Source organism: Megascapheus bottae, chromosome 21 (assembly GCF_031878675.1).
Source record: "Megascapheus bottae isolate mThoBot1 chromosome 21, mThoBot2.hap1, whole genome shotgun sequence".
NCBI classification, from domain to species: Eukaryota; Metazoa; Chordata; class Mammalia; order Rodentia; family Geomyidae; genus Megascapheus; species Megascapheus bottae.
Window position 1 is genome coordinate 3779431 of NC_143529.1, and position 21312 is coordinate 3800742.

At 37.8% G+C, this 21312-nt stretch overlaps 1 long non-coding RNA gene across 2 annotated transcripts; it reads right to left on the minus strand.

The window, feature by feature from the left end:
• Positions 1-18631: 18631 nt before the first annotated feature.
• Positions 18632-21010, minus strand: LOC150048564 (uncharacterized). 2 transcript variants are annotated; one of them, XR_016539081.1, is made up of 2 exons: positions 20933-21010; positions 18632-18740 (listed from the first exon to the last, which is right to left on the minus strand). It is a non-coding gene; the product is annotated as an uncharacterized LOC150048564 (long non-coding RNA). The 2 variants fall into 2 exon arrangements; XR_016539082.1 differs by having other exon boundaries at positions 20700-20983.
• Between the last annotated feature and the right edge of the window lie 302 nt (positions 21011-21312).

Below are 21312 nucleotides of genomic sequence, written 5' to 3' on the forward strand. Positions count from 1 at the left end.
TGATGAGCTTAGCTTTTTTGCATGTTCTAATGAATATTGAACACAGTCACCTTTTCAATATTGACCATTTGGGGATTTTTTTTTTGATTAGTTGTGGGGCTTGAACTCTGGGCCTGGGTGCTGTACCTGAGCTCAAGGCTGTCACTCTACTATTTGAGCCACAGCACGACTTCAGGTTTTCTGGTGGTTAATTGGAGATAAGAGTCTCACAGACTTTTATGCCCGGTCTGGCTTTGAACTGCGATTCTCAGATCTCAGCCTCCTGAATGCCTAGGATTACAGGTGTGAGCCACCAGCACCTGGCTTATTTGGGATCATTTTAGGTAAAGTCTGGGTTAGGGTATTTTGTCGACATTTTGTTGTCTGCCTTTCCTCTCTGAATTTTAGTTTTTTGTGCATCTTGCATACCAGATTTTTATATGCATGTATCTCTTGTCTGTGGTTGGTATTACAAGTATCTTCTGATGACTAGAAATTCCACTGTAATGTATAGTATATTATTATTTTCTCTCCTTTCAATTAGTACTTTGCTTCCTGTTTATGATATTTGTTTCCTTGAGGTTATGAAGACAACTGTCTACATTTTCTTCTATAAGCTTTATTGTGTTTGTCTCTATATTTACTGCCCCTGGAGTTGGTTTCTTTTTTAATGGTTTCTGCTCCTACTTATATAGGTATCCAGAAAACCTAAGAGAGTCTTTTGTTAAAAAGGCTACTATAATCCATACGTTTCTACTGTTACTTTGGTTTATGTCAATACCAAAATGTGTTCATTGTCATTCTTTAATAATATGCTAACATAGTCATTTAAAATGAAACTCACAGAGCTGGTAATTTGGCCTAGTGATAAAGTGCTTGCCTAGCATGCACAAAGACCCAGGTTTGATTCCTCAGTTACCACATACTTAGATAAAAGCCCGAGTGGTGCTGTGGCTCAAGTGGTAGAGCTCTAGCCTTGAGAAAGCCCCAGGAGAGTGCTCAGGCCCTGAATTTAAGCCCTGATACTGGCAAAAAAAAAAGAGAGAAGAAAGAAAAAGAAAAAAAGAAACACATAGTGACATAGAGAGTCATCTTATGCTCTTGGGAGGGGGAAAAGTATTAAAATTACTGTTTACCGATTAAAATTAATGAATCCAACTAAGTAAATATAATTATATGTATATATATATATATTTTTTTTTTTTTGGCCAGTCCTGGGCTTGAGCTCAGGGCCTGAGCACTGTCCTTGGACTTTCTCAAGGCTAGAGCTCTACCACTTGAGCTTCAGCACCACTATTGGCCTCTTTTTACTTTGTATGTGGTACCGAGGAATCGACCCCGGGCCTCCGTGCATGCTAGGCAAGCACTCTACCACTAGGCCAAACTCCCAGTCCAATTTTATATTTTAATTATGTGGAAAAGTATAGTTAATAGAGCCCTTTGTTGTGTGTGCATGCACATCTACATGTACATGTACCAACACTAAGACGAACTCAGGATCTCATGTTCTCACTTGGCTTTTTTGCACAAAGTTGGTGCTCTATCACTTGATCCATGGATCAAGTGATAGAGCACCAACTTTGTGCAAAAATGATATAACTCCAGTTATATCATAGAGTTCTAAAACTATGAACACAAATAAGCTCTGTCCTTCAGCCACGGATTATAATGTTGGAGCTCTTAACCGAGTATATGAGGAAAACATTAGATATTTCTATGAATTAAATGAACAACTTAAAATTATATGTAGTATTTCATTTTTCCATTGACTCAATGATTTCTATCCTTATTACTAAGCATCCTCATTGAAAACTTTCCACAATCTTCCTAAAAGTACTGTCTTCTGTAAGTACATCTGAATATTTGTTTTTAAATTCAGCTGTCAGTTCCTCTCTTCGATTTGATTCCTTTTGTAGTGAGTAATGAGGGCTCGTCAAGGATTTTTCTAATTCTTTTAGTTTTACAGCAATCTCCATGTGAGTGGAGTAAAGGCAGAAATTCAATATCTCAGGCTCCTCTTCTAATAGGTTTTTTTTTAACTGAAAAGAAAATTATATTTCTAAAACACCCCAGTGTTCATCCAGTCTACTCTCATGTTCAGATGTGAGCTAGCTGAATTCTAATTTGCTTTCTTTTTACAAAAACAAACCAATGACCTGCAGCTAGGGTTTTCATTCACAGGAAGGAGATCAATACCACAAGGGCAAATAAAATAGTCTTTTTGTATCATGAAAGGCATATACATACATATATATATATATGTATATAGTGTTTTTTTCCCTAGGGGACAAATTTTAGACAAAAGAAAACATTAATTTACTTATGTGCACCAATAAGAATAAATTGCCTGACAAGTCATATAAGAACTACATCTGTAGCAATCTAAACTCATATGGACACAATCCAAACTTATAGAATGATAGAGTGTTAAGTTGAAGTAGAGGAATGGTTAGGGCTCCTCATACAAACCCTAAAATGACATGAAAATAAATTCTGGAAACTTTGGAATCCTCAGTGTTCAGAATAGAAGCCCTTATAAACTCAGTGAACCCAAACAATGTATCCTGAAGTTTAGAGAATTTCTTTCCTGAGCATTTTATATAACACAAAACTAAAAGGAAGATGTTGATAGGATGTTAAGGGGTTTTTTTTTTGTTGTTAGAAAACTATAGCTATAAACACTGATGTGGCAAATGTTCTCAAGACTTGGCATCAATGTGAACCAATTAGTGCAGAGACCCGGGAAATGGCAAGAGTTGGAATCTAATCTTCCAAGTTGTCTCAGGCTTTTTGTAACAGCTGTCTTTACTTCCTAGCACAAATTGGACTTGGATCTGACAATGAAATGGGATCTGGTAACATTAAACGAAAAGCACTTGGGAGCTACTACTGCTGAGACATTATTAAAGGGGAAAGAAATCCACCCACCAATTTGTTCTTTCCACTAGGAGAAAACCCCACAGATGAGGATGCCATGTGTGCTGTCTTGAACTGTCCCCAAGCCACACCACACACACAAACGATGTCTGAAAGACTGTTTCAAAAGTGTGGTTTGATATGTGGATTCAGACACACATTTATGCCCTTGTTTTGAAGACACCGTTTCTAGGCTGGGACCATTACACCTAAGTGCATGCTAGAGCTCTGAGTTTCACCCTTAGCACAGCCAAAAACAGAAGTACAATTTCTTTCTTTCTTTTTTTTTTTTTTTTTTGCCAGTCCTGGGCTTGAGCTCAGGGCCTGAGCACTGTCCTTGGACTTTCTCTAGGCTAGAACTCTACAACTTGAGCCTCACCACCACTTCCGGCTTTTTCTATATATGTGGTACCAAGGAATCAAACCCGGGTCTTTGTGCATGCTAGGCAAGCACTTTAACCACTAGGCCAAACTCCCGGCCCCAGAAATACAATTTCTTAAGAACATATGATACACCAGATCTGCTTCACTCCTGGATTGCTAGGAAGCCAACATCAGCCATAGAGGTGCCACTCACCTCCCAAAGCAAACACACATGCATCATCTTTGGGTTTTATTATAGTTCCCACTGAGACATGGTATATTCTAGTAATAGAAACTGCTTTATCTTAAGCATAGATACTTAAGTTCTATCATGTTTGGCCATCAAATCCTATTTTGATGTGATCAAGTCCTGTTTTGATGTGATCAAGTACTTAATTTTCAATAACTATCACTATTTGTTCTCATCAGGGAGCTAATGTTCTTAGGAAGAAATGAGATCTCCAAATGATCCACCTTCCTGTAGACTTCTCCTCGAACAATTTTGCCAAATGTTTAGCCAGGAATGCCTGTTGATGGCTTGGCAGAAACTATACAAAGTGAAGGTACGTGGAGAATGTCTCAGGATTGCCATCTTGATTTGGAATATGTATACTAAGGACTACACTAGTGAAAGAAAACACTTGTCAACCCCTACCCAAAAAGGATATTCTCCTTAACACATGGGAGTATTGAGAATGTTAGGACCCAATCCTGATTGATAAAATACACATACAAACTGTAACCCCTCTATACATCACCCTTACAATAAGACTTTTTAAAAAAATATATACCACATATACCAGAGCTTCTGTAGGTTCTTCTAGAACAACTTTAAAGAATACTTTGCTCCAGCTGGGCACAGTGGCTTACAGCTGTATAATCCTAGCTACTCAGGAAACTGAAATCTGAGGATCTTGATCCAAAGCCAGCCCGGACACTAAGGAACATGAGAACTCTCATCTCCAATTAACCATTAGAAAACCAGAAGTGGGGCTGTGGCTCAAGGGGCAAGGTGGTCACCTTGAGCTGAAGAATTCAGGGACAGTGCCCAGATCCACAGTTCAACCCCAGGACAGACAAAAAAAGAAAAAGAAAAAAAGTATTACTGAGGAAACACTTCTACCTTGAGTCTGCTGAAACTGCTCTGCCTAGATTTCATCTCAGCAATATGACAAACAGATATCTGACCCTCCTTCCAGAAAGGGAGTTTCGTAGTTCCCATGCCTTTGCCTACGTGGTAAAAAACTCCCTCCCTAGCTACTACAGTCAGGATAGGCATGTCCTCTCTAAATTCAGCCTCCTGCCCAAACATAGTGCCCTTGGTTTTTCTCTTTCTACAGGTACTGAGAAGACTGAAGCTACTTCGAGTAAAAAAAAAAAAAAGATATTTAAAAAACAGACACCAAGCTATTGACAGGAGGATAAAATAATGAGAAATAAAATTACAAAATGCTGTACTCTTCTTAACATGTTACTTTATAAAGCATATTTGTATTACTGAACTGGGCATAGGTATTGATGAAGAGTATAATCTCTATAGCATGTGCATGGAGAGGGGTGAGTTATTGTTTTGTGTTTGTGCCAGTATTGGACTTTAATTCAGAACATTGCACTTTAGCTTAGTTTTTTGTTTTGGGGGTTTTTTTTTGTTTTGTTTTGTTTTTTTTTTTGCTTAAGGCTAGGTGCACTGCTACTTGAACCACAACCCTACTTCTGGCTTCTTGTTGGTTAAGTGATGAGTCACTCAGATTTGACTGCCTGGGCTTCAACCCTCAGTCCTCAAATCTCAGCCTCTTTCACAGCTAGGATTATGGTGTGAACAACTAACATTGGGTGGTATATGTAGTTTTAGTGGGCTGTTACTTCTTTTACCTTTCTATTTCTACATCATCTAATAAGGCCATTCAGTTGCAAAAGAAGTTAAAATAATAGGTATGTTTTCTATGCACAGAAAAAAATGGACAACCCTAAAATACTTGTTTTCAATCACTGGAATCTGGAGTGGAAGGACAAGGGCCTAGCATCTTAAGCATGTCCTCAGCACTCAGTGGGTGTGAATGACAGATAGCAGAGACAAGATGAACCAGAAAGTTCTTGCCTCAACTCCAAATGGCTCTTGACCCTCTACAGCTGGTGCTTGGGACCAAAAAGAAAAATAATTGCATTTATGCTTCACTTAAGATTTATAAGGGGATCATTTATTACTGTCTCCCAGTAGAACCAGGAAGGACACTGCTCAATGATGGGGGAGGGGATAGTAACTTTGCAGTACTATCCATAAGAATTTCAACAGCTAAATGGACATGCTAAAAACAACCAACTATATATTTTTCTTTTTTAATTCAGTGATCTCATATATTTACATTTATCATGGGGAGGGGATTTCATTGTGACATTTTCTCCACATGTTTACAATATATTTCTATGAGTATTCCCCCTTTCTATCATTCTCTTTTCTCCCATATTTTATCCCTTGAATATGTTTCAGGTTTTTTTCCACAATAAAAATGCCCAGAGTCTTCATCTCTAAAGATGGAGTATGCATGTAATTCTGCACATATGCATGTTATACTAAATGTACATAAATCTTTGCTTTGCTTACGCCCTTAAACTTTAACCTCAACTTTGCTGTCAGATCTCCTCATCTGTGATGCTGTCTTATCAGGAAATACTAGAGATGCTTTGATAACTATTTTGCAGCATATAATTTCAACTTTCTGCCTTCGTTAAAAACAAGATGTCCTGTCCCACAAATATAACACAGGGGTTACAATTTTTAGAAGGCAAAGGAAGAAAATAGACTTCCATGATGTCAGATTGGGTTGTGTCCATCATACACAACCAAAGGCCAAAGTGTCAGGACTTTTGAGGTGATCCTGCTCATTCCTTTCCATGATTCAAATAATCATAATCAAGTGATGATCAGAAATATTATCCTTTGCTCTCCATAAGGAAAACATAGCTAGCCTGCTTACTTCTAAGACATTCTGACAGGCTGACAGAGGAGGTAAGACACAGAGGGAACACAATGTGTCATGTGACCTGAACAGACTATCAGAGAAAGCTGGGCTGGGGATGGGAATCAGGCCTAGAAACAAGTAGAAGGAAATATTCTAAAACTAAAGAAGTTGTTCAGTTTGGATGCCTTAATGTTCTCTAATTAATAACTCATCTTTGAAGCACATCCTTAAATATATCCTTTTAATTTTTTAGAAGCCAGTCATAAAAATGGCTTTGTGAAATCAAGTTGTCAAAAATGAAAAAAAATGCATAGGCAAAAACAGTTAAAAGAAATGAATGTTATCATATGTGATAAAACTAATTTTTTGGAAAGCCTTAATGTAACAATTTCCAGTGTCATGAAATGTCCTGTGTAGTTCCACAAAATTGCATCCTGCCTCATCTTCACCATTCCACACCCAAGGACCCATTAGGTCCATTACGGGGACATTTCTTCTTCCATCATTCTGCCTGTGGTGATGTCCGACTGAGATGGGCACTCCATTTCTGTTCTCTCAGCTTACTGCCTGTGGAAAGTTGATTTTTTTTTTGATGTACACCCTCTTGTAACCTTTTTTCTTTCACCCTTAGCCCCTCAGCTTCTCCATTTTCTCAGAAAAATTGTAGTTCTTCATCATTTTTTGAGCCAAAAAAAAAAATGATGCTAATCACGGCAGAGTAAACTCATTCCTTTGGAGCACTTAGCTAGCTTTAAATGTCTATGTTCATTAATGAGATTCTTTTATGAGTCGCTCACTTCTACAAGAGGATAACTCCATCAAAGTGGATACTTTAGTTTATCTCCATTTCTTGTCTGTTTTTCCCCCCTACTTCCAGCTTCTCTATAGTGACAGACTCATGGTGAGCCCACAAGAAATATTTGCTGAATTATTAAATCAGTGTTTGTAATATTTATTGAGTACCTATTATATAGTCCATTACTCTTCCAGGTGCTAGGGACATAATATCAAATAAAATTAACAAGTCCTCAGGCTAACATTCTGACTGATAAATAGATCAAATTATCGCCAGAAAATATTTCAACTGAAAATAGCCATTATTTTTTTAAAAAGATGATGGTACTTGTTTGTTAAACATGTCATTTGGAATATGATGTAAAAATCAATGTTAATAAAGTCTTTAATAAAAATAAATTTTTTAAAAAAGATGATGATCATCTAAACTCCTTGAGAATACACCTAAGATTCTATTTCCTCCTTTTTGAACTTAAAACTTCCTAGCTGCCAGCTTTCAAGTGAAAGTGATTCTCATGTCCTTCATTAATTTTCCTCTCAATAACTACCATTACAATTGTATCCTCAACTATGTGTCACTGAAGAATGTCAACCACAGTGGGATACCCTTAGGATTGGGGGATGAGTGATGAACTATCTTTCCTCTTGAAATACAATCTGTGTGGTTAGACAAGATTGCGGCACGGGTAAATCCCATTAGAAAAATTGAAAGAAGCATTGCACAGTGTTAGCAAAAGTACATTTTCAAACATAGCTATCTGGTGGACTCATTTTCCCAACAACATTGTTACTGAGAACAGTGGTGGCTCTGCAACTTAGCACTGTTTTGATTCAGGAATGGGAATGGCCCTTCACTCAGCCTTCTTCAGAGAGAAAAGCAGGGGTTGTTCTGTAATGTGGAAGACTATTTACCAACTTGAAAAGCTGGGGAAATCGTCTCTTTTATCTCTTTTATTTTTCCTTCTTTGCTGTGTTTGGGTTTTGGATTCAGGTCTTTGAACTTCCTAGGTAGGTGCCCTATCACTTGAGCTATAACCCAAAATCTTTCAATTAGTTTCAGCAGGCACTTCAAAAAGACATGAAAACTTCCTGCCAATGAAAGTGCTCTATCTTGCCTGGAAAGGTATAACTCCTGAGAGACTGAAATAGGATGATTGCAAAGTTCAAGGCCAGCCTCCGCTACATACATCATGAGTTCCAAACAAGTGAAACCCTGTCTTGACAAAACAAACAACAAAACTGGAAAACAAACCAGAAAACCAATCAATTTGCTTTTGAGAATATTTTTTCTCTTTGCATTATCTTCATTTATTTATTTACCCACCATTTACCAGAAGAAATATTATGAAAATATGATAGTAAAAATCTATATAACACATTCCCTCAAAGTATGGAAATAACATTGTCTCTTATGTACAAAATATATACATGTGCTGCCTGAGGCATGATCTTTATAGTTAACATGAAAGTGACAGTGACTCTAAATTGCACTTAAAACTTCCATTGCTTCTGTTATTTATTTAATAGAACTATTGTATATAATTTTACATGGCAAAACCCATGTAAATGTGTAAGATAATGAATGGCATTGCTTTAGATATATTGATATTCAAAGTAGTTTTTATTCATATCAATTCTACATGAATTAAAAAAATACTTTGATAGATAAAGCATATCTCCCAACAAAGCAAGTGATTTCTTCTGAATCTTAAGGGTCACTGATGAGAACCACAAGTGGCTGTGTAACACTTGTATACAAATCACAGCATAACAAGAATGGAATGCTCTATTATAAAATGGACCAAAGTCTTAAACAAGCCTTTATTGCCATGAAAATAAGTGCTACTCTCTAAACACTATGACTTAGACAATTCCTTTGTTTTGAGTTGGGGGATTTTGTTTGCTTTGTTTCCTGGGCAGGGTTTGGATTGCTGGGGTTTGGACCTCGGGCTTTGTGCTTACTAGGCAAGCACTCTACTGCTTAAGATATCTTCGGCCTGTTTGGGGGGGGTGGGGGGGGTTTGAGACAGAGTCTCACTATGTATTTCGATAGTCTCACTACTTATTTTGGACTGGGCTTGACCTTGAACTGCCTTTTCTTGGAAAGTGCTGGGATTACAGACATAGGTCAATGCCCTGCTCAAACATGACAGTTCTATGTATACCTCTCATTAAAGAAAAATTAGCATAGCTGGGCATGGTGGCTCATGCCTGTAATCCTAGCTAAACAGGAGGCTGAGATCAAAGGATCGACCAGGTTCAAAGCCAGCCTGGGCACAAAGGCCATGAGACTCTTATCTCCAATTAATTATTAGAAAACTGGAAGTGGTGCTGTGGCTCAAGGGGCAGAGCGGTAGCCTTGAGCTGAAGAGCTCAGAAACAACACCCAGGCCCAGAGTGCAAGTCCCATGATCGAAAAAAAAGAAAAAAAGAAAGAAAGAAAGAAAAACAAAAAAATTAGCATTAAGACTTGTACTTGGCAAAATTTAATAATGGTTTTGGCGTTATTAAACATCTCTTCCTTTCAGGAAAGAAGTCACCATGGACATTTTTGTAGGTAGCCAACAATATCAGTGCGCGTTGAATATTCCACGTCTAACCTAGGACCGGTCCTGTTGGAAGGAGCAGAGTGCCTTTGTGTCTTCCACGGTGTCTCCTGGTGGCAGGACGCCCAGTCATTGCTGAAGGTGCAGGCAACTTAGTAGCCCTCTGCCTCTGGAGAAATGAACCTTGAAGCTTCTGCTCAGCTGGCAGGTTCTTCTCCAAACCACAGCTGTCCCCTTACCCAATAGTGGAAATCACACAGAAGTCAGGAATGAGTGTCGTGTAGTGCAGAGAAAGCCTGCGTCCCACAAGCCTGCCATTGGAAGCGAATGGTGAGCAGGTAACCTGGGGCAGTCTTGCCCAAGGCTGGCCTCCAGCAGCCAGTACCCTGTATAGCAGCATGGAAGACTGGGTACCGGAGACAGGAAGGAGGACGCCACAGGCCAGATGTTTCAAGTCACATGTGGAGAAGTGTTTGTGGTTAGGTTCTGTTTGAAACTGATTGTTGATACTCTCATGAGACAGCCCGTGACAGATTGTATAATAAAAATGTTAAAAATAGCATATTTATCCCCTGGAAAAGCTGAGTTCCCACAATTCAGTGAGCTGGGAAAAACTGCTCAACTTTTTGGACACTGTTTCTTAGTAGTTTGAACACTTTTCTTTACACAGAGGATGTTTAAGTTTTATCATCCTGAACTCCTAACAGTGCCAGCTAGCCCTATAAAGAAAAGTAAGTCAGCTTTCATTTCTGAATAAAAAAATTTAAATACAAATAAAATATGCATGTAACATTAATGCATTGATTTTAAAATGACGATGAATTTCTCACTCTTTTCTTTCTATGTGGGTACTAAGCCCAGTCCAACAAAAATGCAAATGCCATTCACATGTATAATTTTAATTCTAGTAACTACATTAGGAAAACATTCAAAAGTAGGTAAGATCAACTGTATTTAATAATTTTATTTAATTCCCATTTAACCGAAATTTGTATTTCAACATAAAAAATCAACATAAAAATTGAAATAACATGTTGTTCTTTCTGATACTAAGGATTCAAACTCAGTTCTTAGTATCTCGATATTGTTGGAGGTGCCTGTAGTCTCAGCTACTCACGGGCTAACTCAGGAGCATCACTTAAACTTAGCATTTTAAGCATAGCCCTAACAAGATGGTATGACTCTGATTTCCAAAAAAGAAAGTGAATTTAAGTCTGCATAAATAACAATACCTGTACACTCGTATTTAATGCAGCACTAGTCACAATAGCTAAGTAGTATTAGTCTAGGAGATCCTCAATGAGTAGAAAAAGAAATGTATGTATATACATTTGTGAGATATATATAGTAGTGGAGTATTATTTACCCATAAAGAAGAATAAAATTATGTCATTTTTCAGAAATGAATGGAACAAGACACTGTAATGTTAAATGAAACCAAGTGAACTCAGAGAATATGTAGACTATGAGAAAATGTAGCATTTGGCCTTTAAAAATGACATAAATGCCTCCAGGGCATCTCCAGGTAGGTCAACCTATGAGATTTGAGGTCAATGAGCTGATGAAAGAACTGAGAATTTGCCTTATTTTCTATGTACTGTGCCTTTGACATATCAATAAAATTTGCAACACCAGTGAACACCAGTGGCTCACATCTGTATTCCTGGCTACTCAAGAGGCTGAAATTTGAGGCTCACGGTTCAAAGTTAGCCCAGGTGGGAAGGACCATGAAACTTACATTTCCAATTAATCATCATAAAAGATGGACGTGGATCTGTGGCTCAAATAGAGTGCTAGTCCTAAGGAAAGCTCACATGCAGGCAACTCATTGCTTCTATAACATTCTTTCCCCAAATACATAGACTGAATTAATGGTTCCCTTCTGGAGTTGTTTTCCTCTCACAGCAAGTAAACATTTTACAATGTTGGGACTCATGTTTAATCCTCAAGGCCCAAGAATGCTATTGGTATTAAATGAGAAAAGAAAACGAAGTCTACTCATCTTCAATAAGTACATGCAGGGGACAGCCTCCTACATAAAAAAAAAATTATCTGTCCAAAACATAAATGTACATTGAGAAACTTCGACTCTAATCTGATAAAGAAGAAATGTCAGATAAACCCAAGTTAGGGGACAATGGCCAAAATAACTGCTCAATAGTCTTCAAAACATAAGGACACTAAGAAAAAAATAGAAAACTGGTCAAATTAAAGGAGAACAAATAGGCCAACAGTTAAATACAGTGTATAATGTTGGACTGGATCCTAGAGGAAAACAAAAATCTAGTGTAACAATGAAAAAAAAGGAATCAAGTCTGTAGATTAGAAATAAAGTTTAACAGTGGTTCATTTCCTCACTTTGATCATTTTACTATGAAGATGCAAAATGTTAACACTTAGGGAACCAGATGAACAATGTACTGTAATTTTAAACTTTTTTGTCATTTATTTTGGAGTTTGTCTGAAATTATTTCAACATACACAAATAAAATATAGAACATTTTGAAAGTAAAAGAGAAGCTGGGTGTTGGTGGCTCATGCCTATAATCCTAGTTACTCCAGAGGCTAAGATCTGGAGGATCTTAAGCCACCAGAGGATGGTGGCTTGAAACCAGTCTGGCAGAAAAATCTACTGACTGCAACTCCAAAATAACCAGCAAAATTCTGGACTGTAAGCATGGTTCATGTGGTAGAATTCCAGCTGAGCCAGTAATCTCAACCAATGTATATGAGGCCCTAAGTTGAAACCCTAGTACCTACAAATAAATTATAGGTAACATATTAATGCATTATGTATCAGCATATAAAATAGATTAAATTGTGTAACCTGTATATTATAAATAGTTGAATATGTGTGTATAGTACAAAATAGATTCTCTAGGTTAAGGAAAAGTTCTGTGGTTTCCAAATTGAATAGGCAATGTTAATACAAACTGAGGAAGTACTTTATCCTTTTTCATTTCCAGATATTTCCACTGAAAAGACCTAGAAGCAACAATTTACGCAGGAGCCATGAGCATCCTTAGCATCGAGGCTTTGATATTATCGTGCCATTCTTCACCACAAGGGATCCAGACATTTCAAATGTAAGGTGTCAAATATAAGGTAGGTAACACACAAGAGGACCCTGGCAGGGTGCCAGTGGCTCACGCTTGTAATCCTTATTACTCAGGAGGCTGAGATCTGAGTATCATGGCTCAAAGCCATTCCAGCATGAAAGTCCATGAGACTCCTATCTTCAATTAACCACCAGAAAACTGGAAGTGGCACTGTGGCTCAAGTGGTAGAGTGCTATCTGAAAACTTCAGGGACAGCACCCAAGCTCAGAGTTTAAGCCCTAGAATCTAAATAAATAAAACAAAAACAAAAACAGGAGGACCCAGAGGCATGTAATCATGCCATATGCCAAAGAAACCATCAAACACTACTAGGGTTATGCTCAAAGATCTCAGCAGCACTCTTGAGGGGTATCGTCCTAGCTGAAGACAACATAAGTCATTATCTTGGACAATGGTAAATAGAACTGAATAACAAAGCACTTAGGCTTTCCTCTACAAACCGTAGTACATTGTACATGCTCAATAGGTAAGAGGTGTCTGTACAAAAGTACTCCAAGCTGTAAATGAAAGAAATGTTAAGAGCTAAAATGTCACCAGTTTGCAAATTCTCCTGCGCTCTTGTGCATTAAGTATCAATTTCTCAAATTGCAAAAGGGGACAGTATGTATGCATCTCTATCATCTTCAAAGGACCACCTACCTATATGTATGAAGTAGGTAGAACATAGATCTGACCTTGTCTCTGGAAGCAGCTCCCTATGGGGAGCGAGTAGAAGATCCAGGGAGGAGAGGGCAGGTTATGATCACTTGTGAGGAACAGAAGGGCATGGAGTCATTCAGGGAACACCAAGAAACCTCTGGGATTGACTGATGAAATTTGGCTTTATGACCTTAGAGGTGCTGGCCTTACATAATTCAGTAAACTACGTATTTGTTTTTATGTTTTTCTGTATTAGTATTCTATTTTATAAAGTAATTAAAATTAAAAGATGAAGAGAAAGAAAGACAAAAACAACCAAAACATTCAACAAATTTTTCATAGCTGTTTAGTTTGGAAAGGCAGTACTCAAAGAGGGTTGATTTGACATAGAAAACTCACTTATTGGAGACTTTGGGTTAGATTTCCACCAATTCATTGTAACCTTTTATGAACAGTAGGTTTATTTTTAAAGAAACAAGTAAAATTGGGATACGCTTTGTCCTGTGGCCTCTCAAAAGTGGTGAGAAAAAAGAAGAGCTGTATGTTTTTCTCTTGCAAAAACATTGCTTAAAAGATATGGAACCAACCCAGATGTCCCTCACTTGATGAGGATCAACAAGATGTGGTATTTGTACACAATGGAATTCTATGCTGCTGTCAGAAAGAATGACATTGCCCCATTTGTAAGGAAACCAAAAGAACTAGAAAAAATCATATTAAGTGGAGTAAGCCAGACTCAAAGGAACATAGGCCCAATACTCTCCCTCATTTGTCATAATCAGTAGAAACCTTGGGCTCTCCGGCAGAGATTTACAATACAAGAAAATCTAGAGACATAAGGCCAAATAGTATGACACTAAATGTAAGGACCTCCAGGATAAGGAAACAAAAGCCATATAATGAGTGATTGTTGTCCTTAATGTACTATGTTATCTCTCATCTCTTTTGCTGTCCCTTGGTTATCTCATATTGTTACAGTATTTCACCTTGTTATCTGATATATTTTATATGTGCTTAATTGGTTATTTGAAATTGGATAGGGAAGGGGGGAAAACAACATGAGCGGGGGGAGGGTGGGAGGGAAATGGGGACCAGGACATGAGAAAGGGTATCAATGTTTGTGAAATTATGCACCTTCTATCTGGTGAATACAATGTAACCCTTCTATTAATCACAATATAAAACATTGCTTAATGTTACCTAAATTATATTTGTAATGTATCAGGGCAAAAAGTTCCTATGACTCAGACAGCATGACAAGATAGATGATTCCAGATTATTTACTTATGCTTCTTATTAATTTAAATCACCTAGGTAGAATCTTTTAGACATGTTGATATGTTGTTGCCTTCACTGTAGCACATGAAGATGGTTTCTTGCATACTGAAGAAACTCAGTAAATACTTGTTTCATAAAATTGGAGTGAATAGGGTAGATAGAAGATGTATTGCACTGCTCTGCATGGATGCAAATAGCTAAATCCACACTGTGGATTTCTATGTATTCATAGGTATAAATCAGGAAAGTCTTCGTCAGAAATATCTTAGTAATCAGTTTCCTATGATAATTTCCTATATCATCACTGGTGTTAAATAAACTGATGACAAACCTATACATGTGGCCCAGACTCTCCTCAACTCCTAATACATATTCCAATAGCTAATAGAACAATTCTGCTTTGATGACTAACAGGCATTTCAAACTCCCTGTGTCCCAGACCAAATTCCTAATTTCCACCTCCACAAATGTTTTCCACCCACAGGTTTCCCATCTCAATGAATCGTTTCTTCTTCAGTTGCCTTGGCATCTGATTTTGGGGGATCTTTCTTCATAGCTTTCTGTGTTTCTCGGGCCATTGCCAATCAATGAGCAAGTGTTTTTGTTTCTACTTACAAAAGATACTCAGACACCTGCCACCTGCCTTCGGCTGCCATCCCTAGGCCTTTTGTGTTCTCTCTAACATATTATTTTGTTTGGTCCTACAGGCTTTCTAACTTTAACTTTATATTTGGGTCTGTAATTAATGCCTAGGTTTTGTTGGTATGGTATAAAGTAGAAGTTTTACTTTGCTTAGTTTTTCATCAATTTAAGATTTTAGTTCCCATCTCAGTGGAACATTCTGTTTAAGTTGCAGCACTGGGGTTGTAGCTCAGAGGTAGAGCATTTACCTAGCATTTTTAAGGCCCTGGATTCAACCCCCAGCACCACATAATTAAAATACAAGCATAATGCAGATGACTCAAGTGCCTATAACCTCAGGGCTTGGGATACACAGTGAAACCCTATCTTAAGGAAAAATGCAACCTCCCTAGCTTCTTTCATCAATTTCCTGATTACACTTGCTATCAGTTAAGACATTATCAATCAACTATTATTTTATTCAGTTTGCCTGTTTCCAGTGGGGGTGGGACAAAATTATATACAAGTCAGAATTTTACATATTTTGATTGTTCTTCCTTTGTCAAGAGCAATGACCACCTACCAAGTACTTTCATTTGTGCAAAGGATATGGAATATACTTGTGTCATTTCTCATTGCCAGGCAGTCACAGATACACATTCAATGATAGAGTTGACTTCTGACTAGAGAGCAGGAAATAAGACAGATCTCCAAATCTCATAACATACATAAGATGTCCTCTTCTTTACAAAGTGACAATAGTAATGATAAACCCCACACTACTGTCCAGCTCTAAACTTAGATGGTAATTTAAATGTGTTGCAGTGCAAGCACATGGGCTTCAGCATTTGACAAATAATACCAATGACTCTATTACTTGCATGGCTTTGGATTATTTAACAATTCTGGGCCTCCACTTTCCCATCTGGGGAGGATAAAGACCATTACCCAAGGTTTTTATTTGGGAGTTAGATAAATTTGAGAATGACAGAAAAATTACACGCAGAGGTGGTTTAAATATGATAGTCTCAGGTACAGATATGAACTCAAGCTTGGCGCTGGCACACACAAACAAAGCTTAATAATAAATACATTTTTAAAAATACCAGCTGAGCACTGGTGGCTCAACACCTGTAATCATAGATACTCAAGAGACTGAAATCTGAGGATCCTGATTCAAAGCCAACCCAGGCTTGAAAGTCTGATCTTTAATTAACCACCAGAAAACCGGAAGTGGCGCTGTGGTTCAAGGTGGTAGAGTGGTAACCTTTTGCTGAAGAGCTTAGGGACAGTACCCAGGCCCAGAGTTCAAGCCCCAGGATCAGGAAAAAAAAAAAAATCCAATAACCAAAGCTTAGGTAAAAGGTCTCATGCAAGGTGGCTAGAACATGTGTATTTTGCATGGCTATCAGTCCAGCTTAAAACTCCATTACAATGGAAAAATGAATGTGCAAGAAAAAGTAGTACCTTTCCACTGTAATTGGCTGTAAAGATTAAATGTATTTGAGATTCAAAATATCTAGAAATCACTGACCAACTATGTGTTAGTTTGTTTTTGGCACTCTGTGACAAAATAGCTGAATAGTTGAAAGGAGAAAGGATTTATTTTGGCTCACAGTCTCGTAGGTTGCAGTTTACCATCATGAGGAGCATGTGGAAGGGCAGAGTAGTTCACATCATGATAGTCCAGAAGCACAGCCTTTTGTTATGGGCTTCTTCTTTCTCTGATTTTTATTCTGTCTAGGCCCATAGCCTATTGGAAAATGCTACCCACATTCAGGATGGATCTTTCTACACTGCTCAGTCCTATCAAGTGGAAAATCAAGATTCCTTCATGCCATCTCTCTCTTTTTATTGTATTTGACCCCATTTTGTTTTTCCCTTTCAAGAAAAAAAATGAAAATTCTTTAATAATTTTCTTCTAGTTTTTATGTCTTACACATTTATGCCTTATACCTTTTTTAATCTCTATTTTCTCTAGCAGCTGCAGGTAGAGATGAAATTTAATCCTATCAGTCTAAATAGGGCTGGTAAAGGTGATGGGAAGTCTTTGATGCTCATCTTTGGGCTGGCCTGTCAACAGGCTATGGGTTCCTTGTTTCCCTCCCCATCAAAAAGAAAAAAAAACAAACAACTTCATTTCAAATGGTATCTTTTCAGATCCATAGAATTATAGAAGATAAGATGCAATAACTAATCAGATGGTATTTTATTTGCATTTTTTTCTTAGACCTTTAGCTCTTTTCTTAGCATTACATGTAAAACAAGGCTCTAAGATCTCACTACTAGTTCATAGAGGACCACTGCTTTTAAATGGAAAAGTTCTTTCTATAAATAAAATCTTATGAATATATTTAAGCCCCGAACAATTGTAGTGTGTGTGTGTGTGTGTGTGTGTGTGTGTGTGTGTTTCTATTGTGGGACATTTGAGAAATGAATAGTCTAGATCATCTCTTGTTGAGAATCAGTTAGGAGAAGGCAAATGCTCTTGATTATGAAAGGGATGAACAAATAGTTTGTTAACACCAACAATAGGCAGACATCTGGTTGCCTAAGCAACTTACCTTTGTCCAGGAAAAGGTCTGACAATAACTTCCCCAAGAATCTTCCTAACAGAAGCAGAGTTAATTAAAAGTCAGGAAACAGGGGCTGGGAGGGTGGCATAGTGGTAGCATGCTTGTCTAGCATGCAGGAAATCCTGGGTTCGATTCCCTAGAACCACATACACAGAAAAAGCTGTAAGTGGTGCTGTGGCTCAAGTGGTGGAGTGCTAACCTTGAGCAAAAAAATGTCCAAGGACAGTGCCCACGACTGAGTTCAAGCGGAAAAAAAAAAAAAAGAAAGAAAGTCAGAAAACCAATCCATAGTGAATATAAAAACAGAATAAAAGTGAACAAACTGTCATCAGGCACTCATTGTGGTGTTGAGCCGGAGGGCTGAGGAGGCAGATTAATTGAGGAGCTTGAGATCAGCAGGCAGCCTTCCAAGACAAGTCATAAATGCACCTTAATTCCCAACCACTGTCTTAACCAGCCCCCCATACATCATCACCTTTCCCACATCACTTTTCTTGCTATTGTCTTCTGCATTTACCTTCTTTCTTAGTCTTTCCCTTAGCTCTCATTTAAAAAAAAAATCACTCTGGGAGCATAGCCTGGTGATAGTGCTCACCTAGCGTGCACGAAGACCCAGGTTTGATTCCTTGGTACCACATACGTAGAAAAAGCTGAAGCGTTGCTGTGGCAGAACATAAGCCTTGAGCAAAAAGTGTCCAAGGACAATGCCCAGGCCCTGAATTTAAGCCCCGGGGCTGGCAAAAAGAAAAAAGAAAAAAACCCCAACTTTCCTGCATTTTGTCAAGTCTTGCTATAACTTTTTCATAGATAGATATATCAAATATACACACACACATACATGTATATACAGAGTCTTCAAATGATTTGACTCCCATGGGAAGCTGGATATGTCTGCAGATATTGTTGGATGCCCAGCACTTGTTCTTTATTTCTTTAAAGCTTTATTTCCTGAAAAAGAGGAGTAATTAGAAAAAGGAAATCTAAAAAGGGTTCTTACTGGAGGAATTATGAATAAAAGGATGAAAAGAGTCAAATGTTAGATCCCTTTCAAGTACAATCCACCCTAGTCAGTTCTTATAAAATGCATAGCTGCAAGTCACCAAAAACTAGTTTCTAGAATTGATACACAATTACTTCCAGAATCAAACATGAGGTAAAGAGCAGGTAAACCAACCAGTAACTTAATGACACCTGGTGAGTTGTACAATTAATGTGCCTTTAAATGACTTTTTACGGCTTCTCTAATTTATTTGCTCAGGGAGCACATAATGTTGAAACAAAGGCAATGTTTTAAGAGAATCCCATTCTCACCACCAAAGAAAATTCTTCTCTCTAATCTTAGCATGTTTCTTTTTATGTAAATGTATCTTATCAAAAAGGCTTGAAATCACATTTCTCCCTTTGAAGGTTGAAAGTAAACATAGTTTTTTAATACATTTTCTTCAGCCCTGGGTATTAGAAAAATCCAGTTAGAAAATGACTAATGTATATATTTTGTAACTCCAGACTACTAACTCCTGTTTCCTCTAATCACTCAAAATCTATTTTTTTATTATCAATACACATTTTTATCAAGCTTGTCTGGAATCCCTTGAGATTTTAAACTTTTACTAAGAGAAGCATGGTGGACAGTAAGAAGCTGCAAAATTTGGCTATCATTTTGTTTGATACTCTTTCTAAATAGCTGTTTGGTTTTTACCAAACTCTCTCACCCAGTGGTTCCCTAGAAATAATCTCAGGACATGATTTAATCCAGGAGAAAAACTCTGAGTGATTTCCCCTCCTGAGGGAGTGGAGCCCATAGCCACTGGCCACTAATTGGAAAGAGGTCAAAACTTCTCTGAAAATCAGAAAATAGTCTTAGAATGTTGAGGACAAAGTTTGGGGCCTTGTTGGTCAGTAATTAAGGAGAGGTCGTTCCTGGAATGTGGCCTGCGTGATTCACACAGCTGCAGAAGACTCTGGGAAGAAAGGCTCTTCACTTCCTGTAACACTGGGTTGCTCCACTGGGACTTCCTGTCACAGGCTGTCCTGAATGCTACAAAAATTTCCTCCTCAATTTCTCCCTGCTTTCAGTTTCCATTATCTTAACACAAAAGGAGCACGTTGAAGCCGATGCCAAAAAGATATTTTACTATGGAATGACTTTCTAAATGAAGTCATATGTCTCAGAAATTCTTTATTAAGTAATTTTAGCTATAGCTTAGAGAAGAAAATGAAGCAGGAATAGGAGAGAAAGATGTTCCTGAAGCCAAAATAGAAGTTTTATTGGATTCAGATCCAAAAATAGAATCCCCAATGCAGTTTTATGGATATTGTTCAACTTCCTGTGACAATAGAGGGCAAAACCATTTGGTTTTACGTGCACGCTGTATTTTCATTTTAAAACTGTTCTGGTATTCTGACAGAGGAAATTATTTTGACATTGTGAAAGGCTGGCACTTCTGAGTCTTTTGAGAGCAATTTAATAGGGTTTAAAAAACTTTAGTGTCACAAATGTCAATGTTTAATAGTACATAGGACATGTATTATCTTTGTTAGGCAAATAAATGACCATAATAGCCTAGAAGGACAATTCCATAAGCCAGTCTCAATGGCATAAATATAGAGTATGTGCAATATTGCAAGCTTAGTCCTTCTCGATTTCAAATAAAGTGCAACTGAGAGAAATTTAATCTTTTATATTAATAATGTGGATCATGCACAAAAAGTATTCTGGTCCCAAACTCAAAGCTGTTGATAATACTGTCTTAAATGTCTGTGCATTTAGCCAGTTTCCAGCGCTTTCTTCACATATTAACCCACTTGATTTTCACAGCAGTCTGTCGACAAGGCCTGCTACACATTAAATAGTAGCCTGGATCTCACAGTTCAGGTATGGAAAAATAGAACCTGTCTGTAACTTACATTAATTTCTGACTTTGGGTTGGTAGTATGAATTAATTGTCATGTCTTCACAAATATAAAGTTTTCCAAAAGCATCTCTTTTACATAGTAGAATTGTAGAGCACAGGTAGAATATTACACTAAGTCTCTTTGTCTAGGTACAAGACTTTGGATGCAGAGACCATAAGGGATTGCACTTTACCACCAGGGGAACAGATTACACCAAAATGACTGCACACAGACTTTCTGACAACCTGTCTTTCTTGAGCTTCTTCCTTATCTTGCCAGAGTACTGAATAAGTGAAGTTTCTAGAGCTGCGGAGGAAGATGTGGAGACGTAATGGGATTATTCACAAACATTGCCATAGGGACGGTCACCATTCTTACCTATGTCTTGCCTGTTGGTATGGTGACCTTCTGATATTTGCATACCACTCTTAGGCATTGGGATGCTTGCCAAGAGCACGTAGCTCCTTTCCCAGATGCACTGTGAGGTTGTTTTCCCTCAGAACTTTGGAAAACTGTGGTGATGATTCTCACACTCGCATCTCAAATCTATGTCCATTTCTCACTCACATCTGCTTTCTTCCTCTCCACTCTGTTCCCATCCACACTACAGTGGATCATCTTGTCT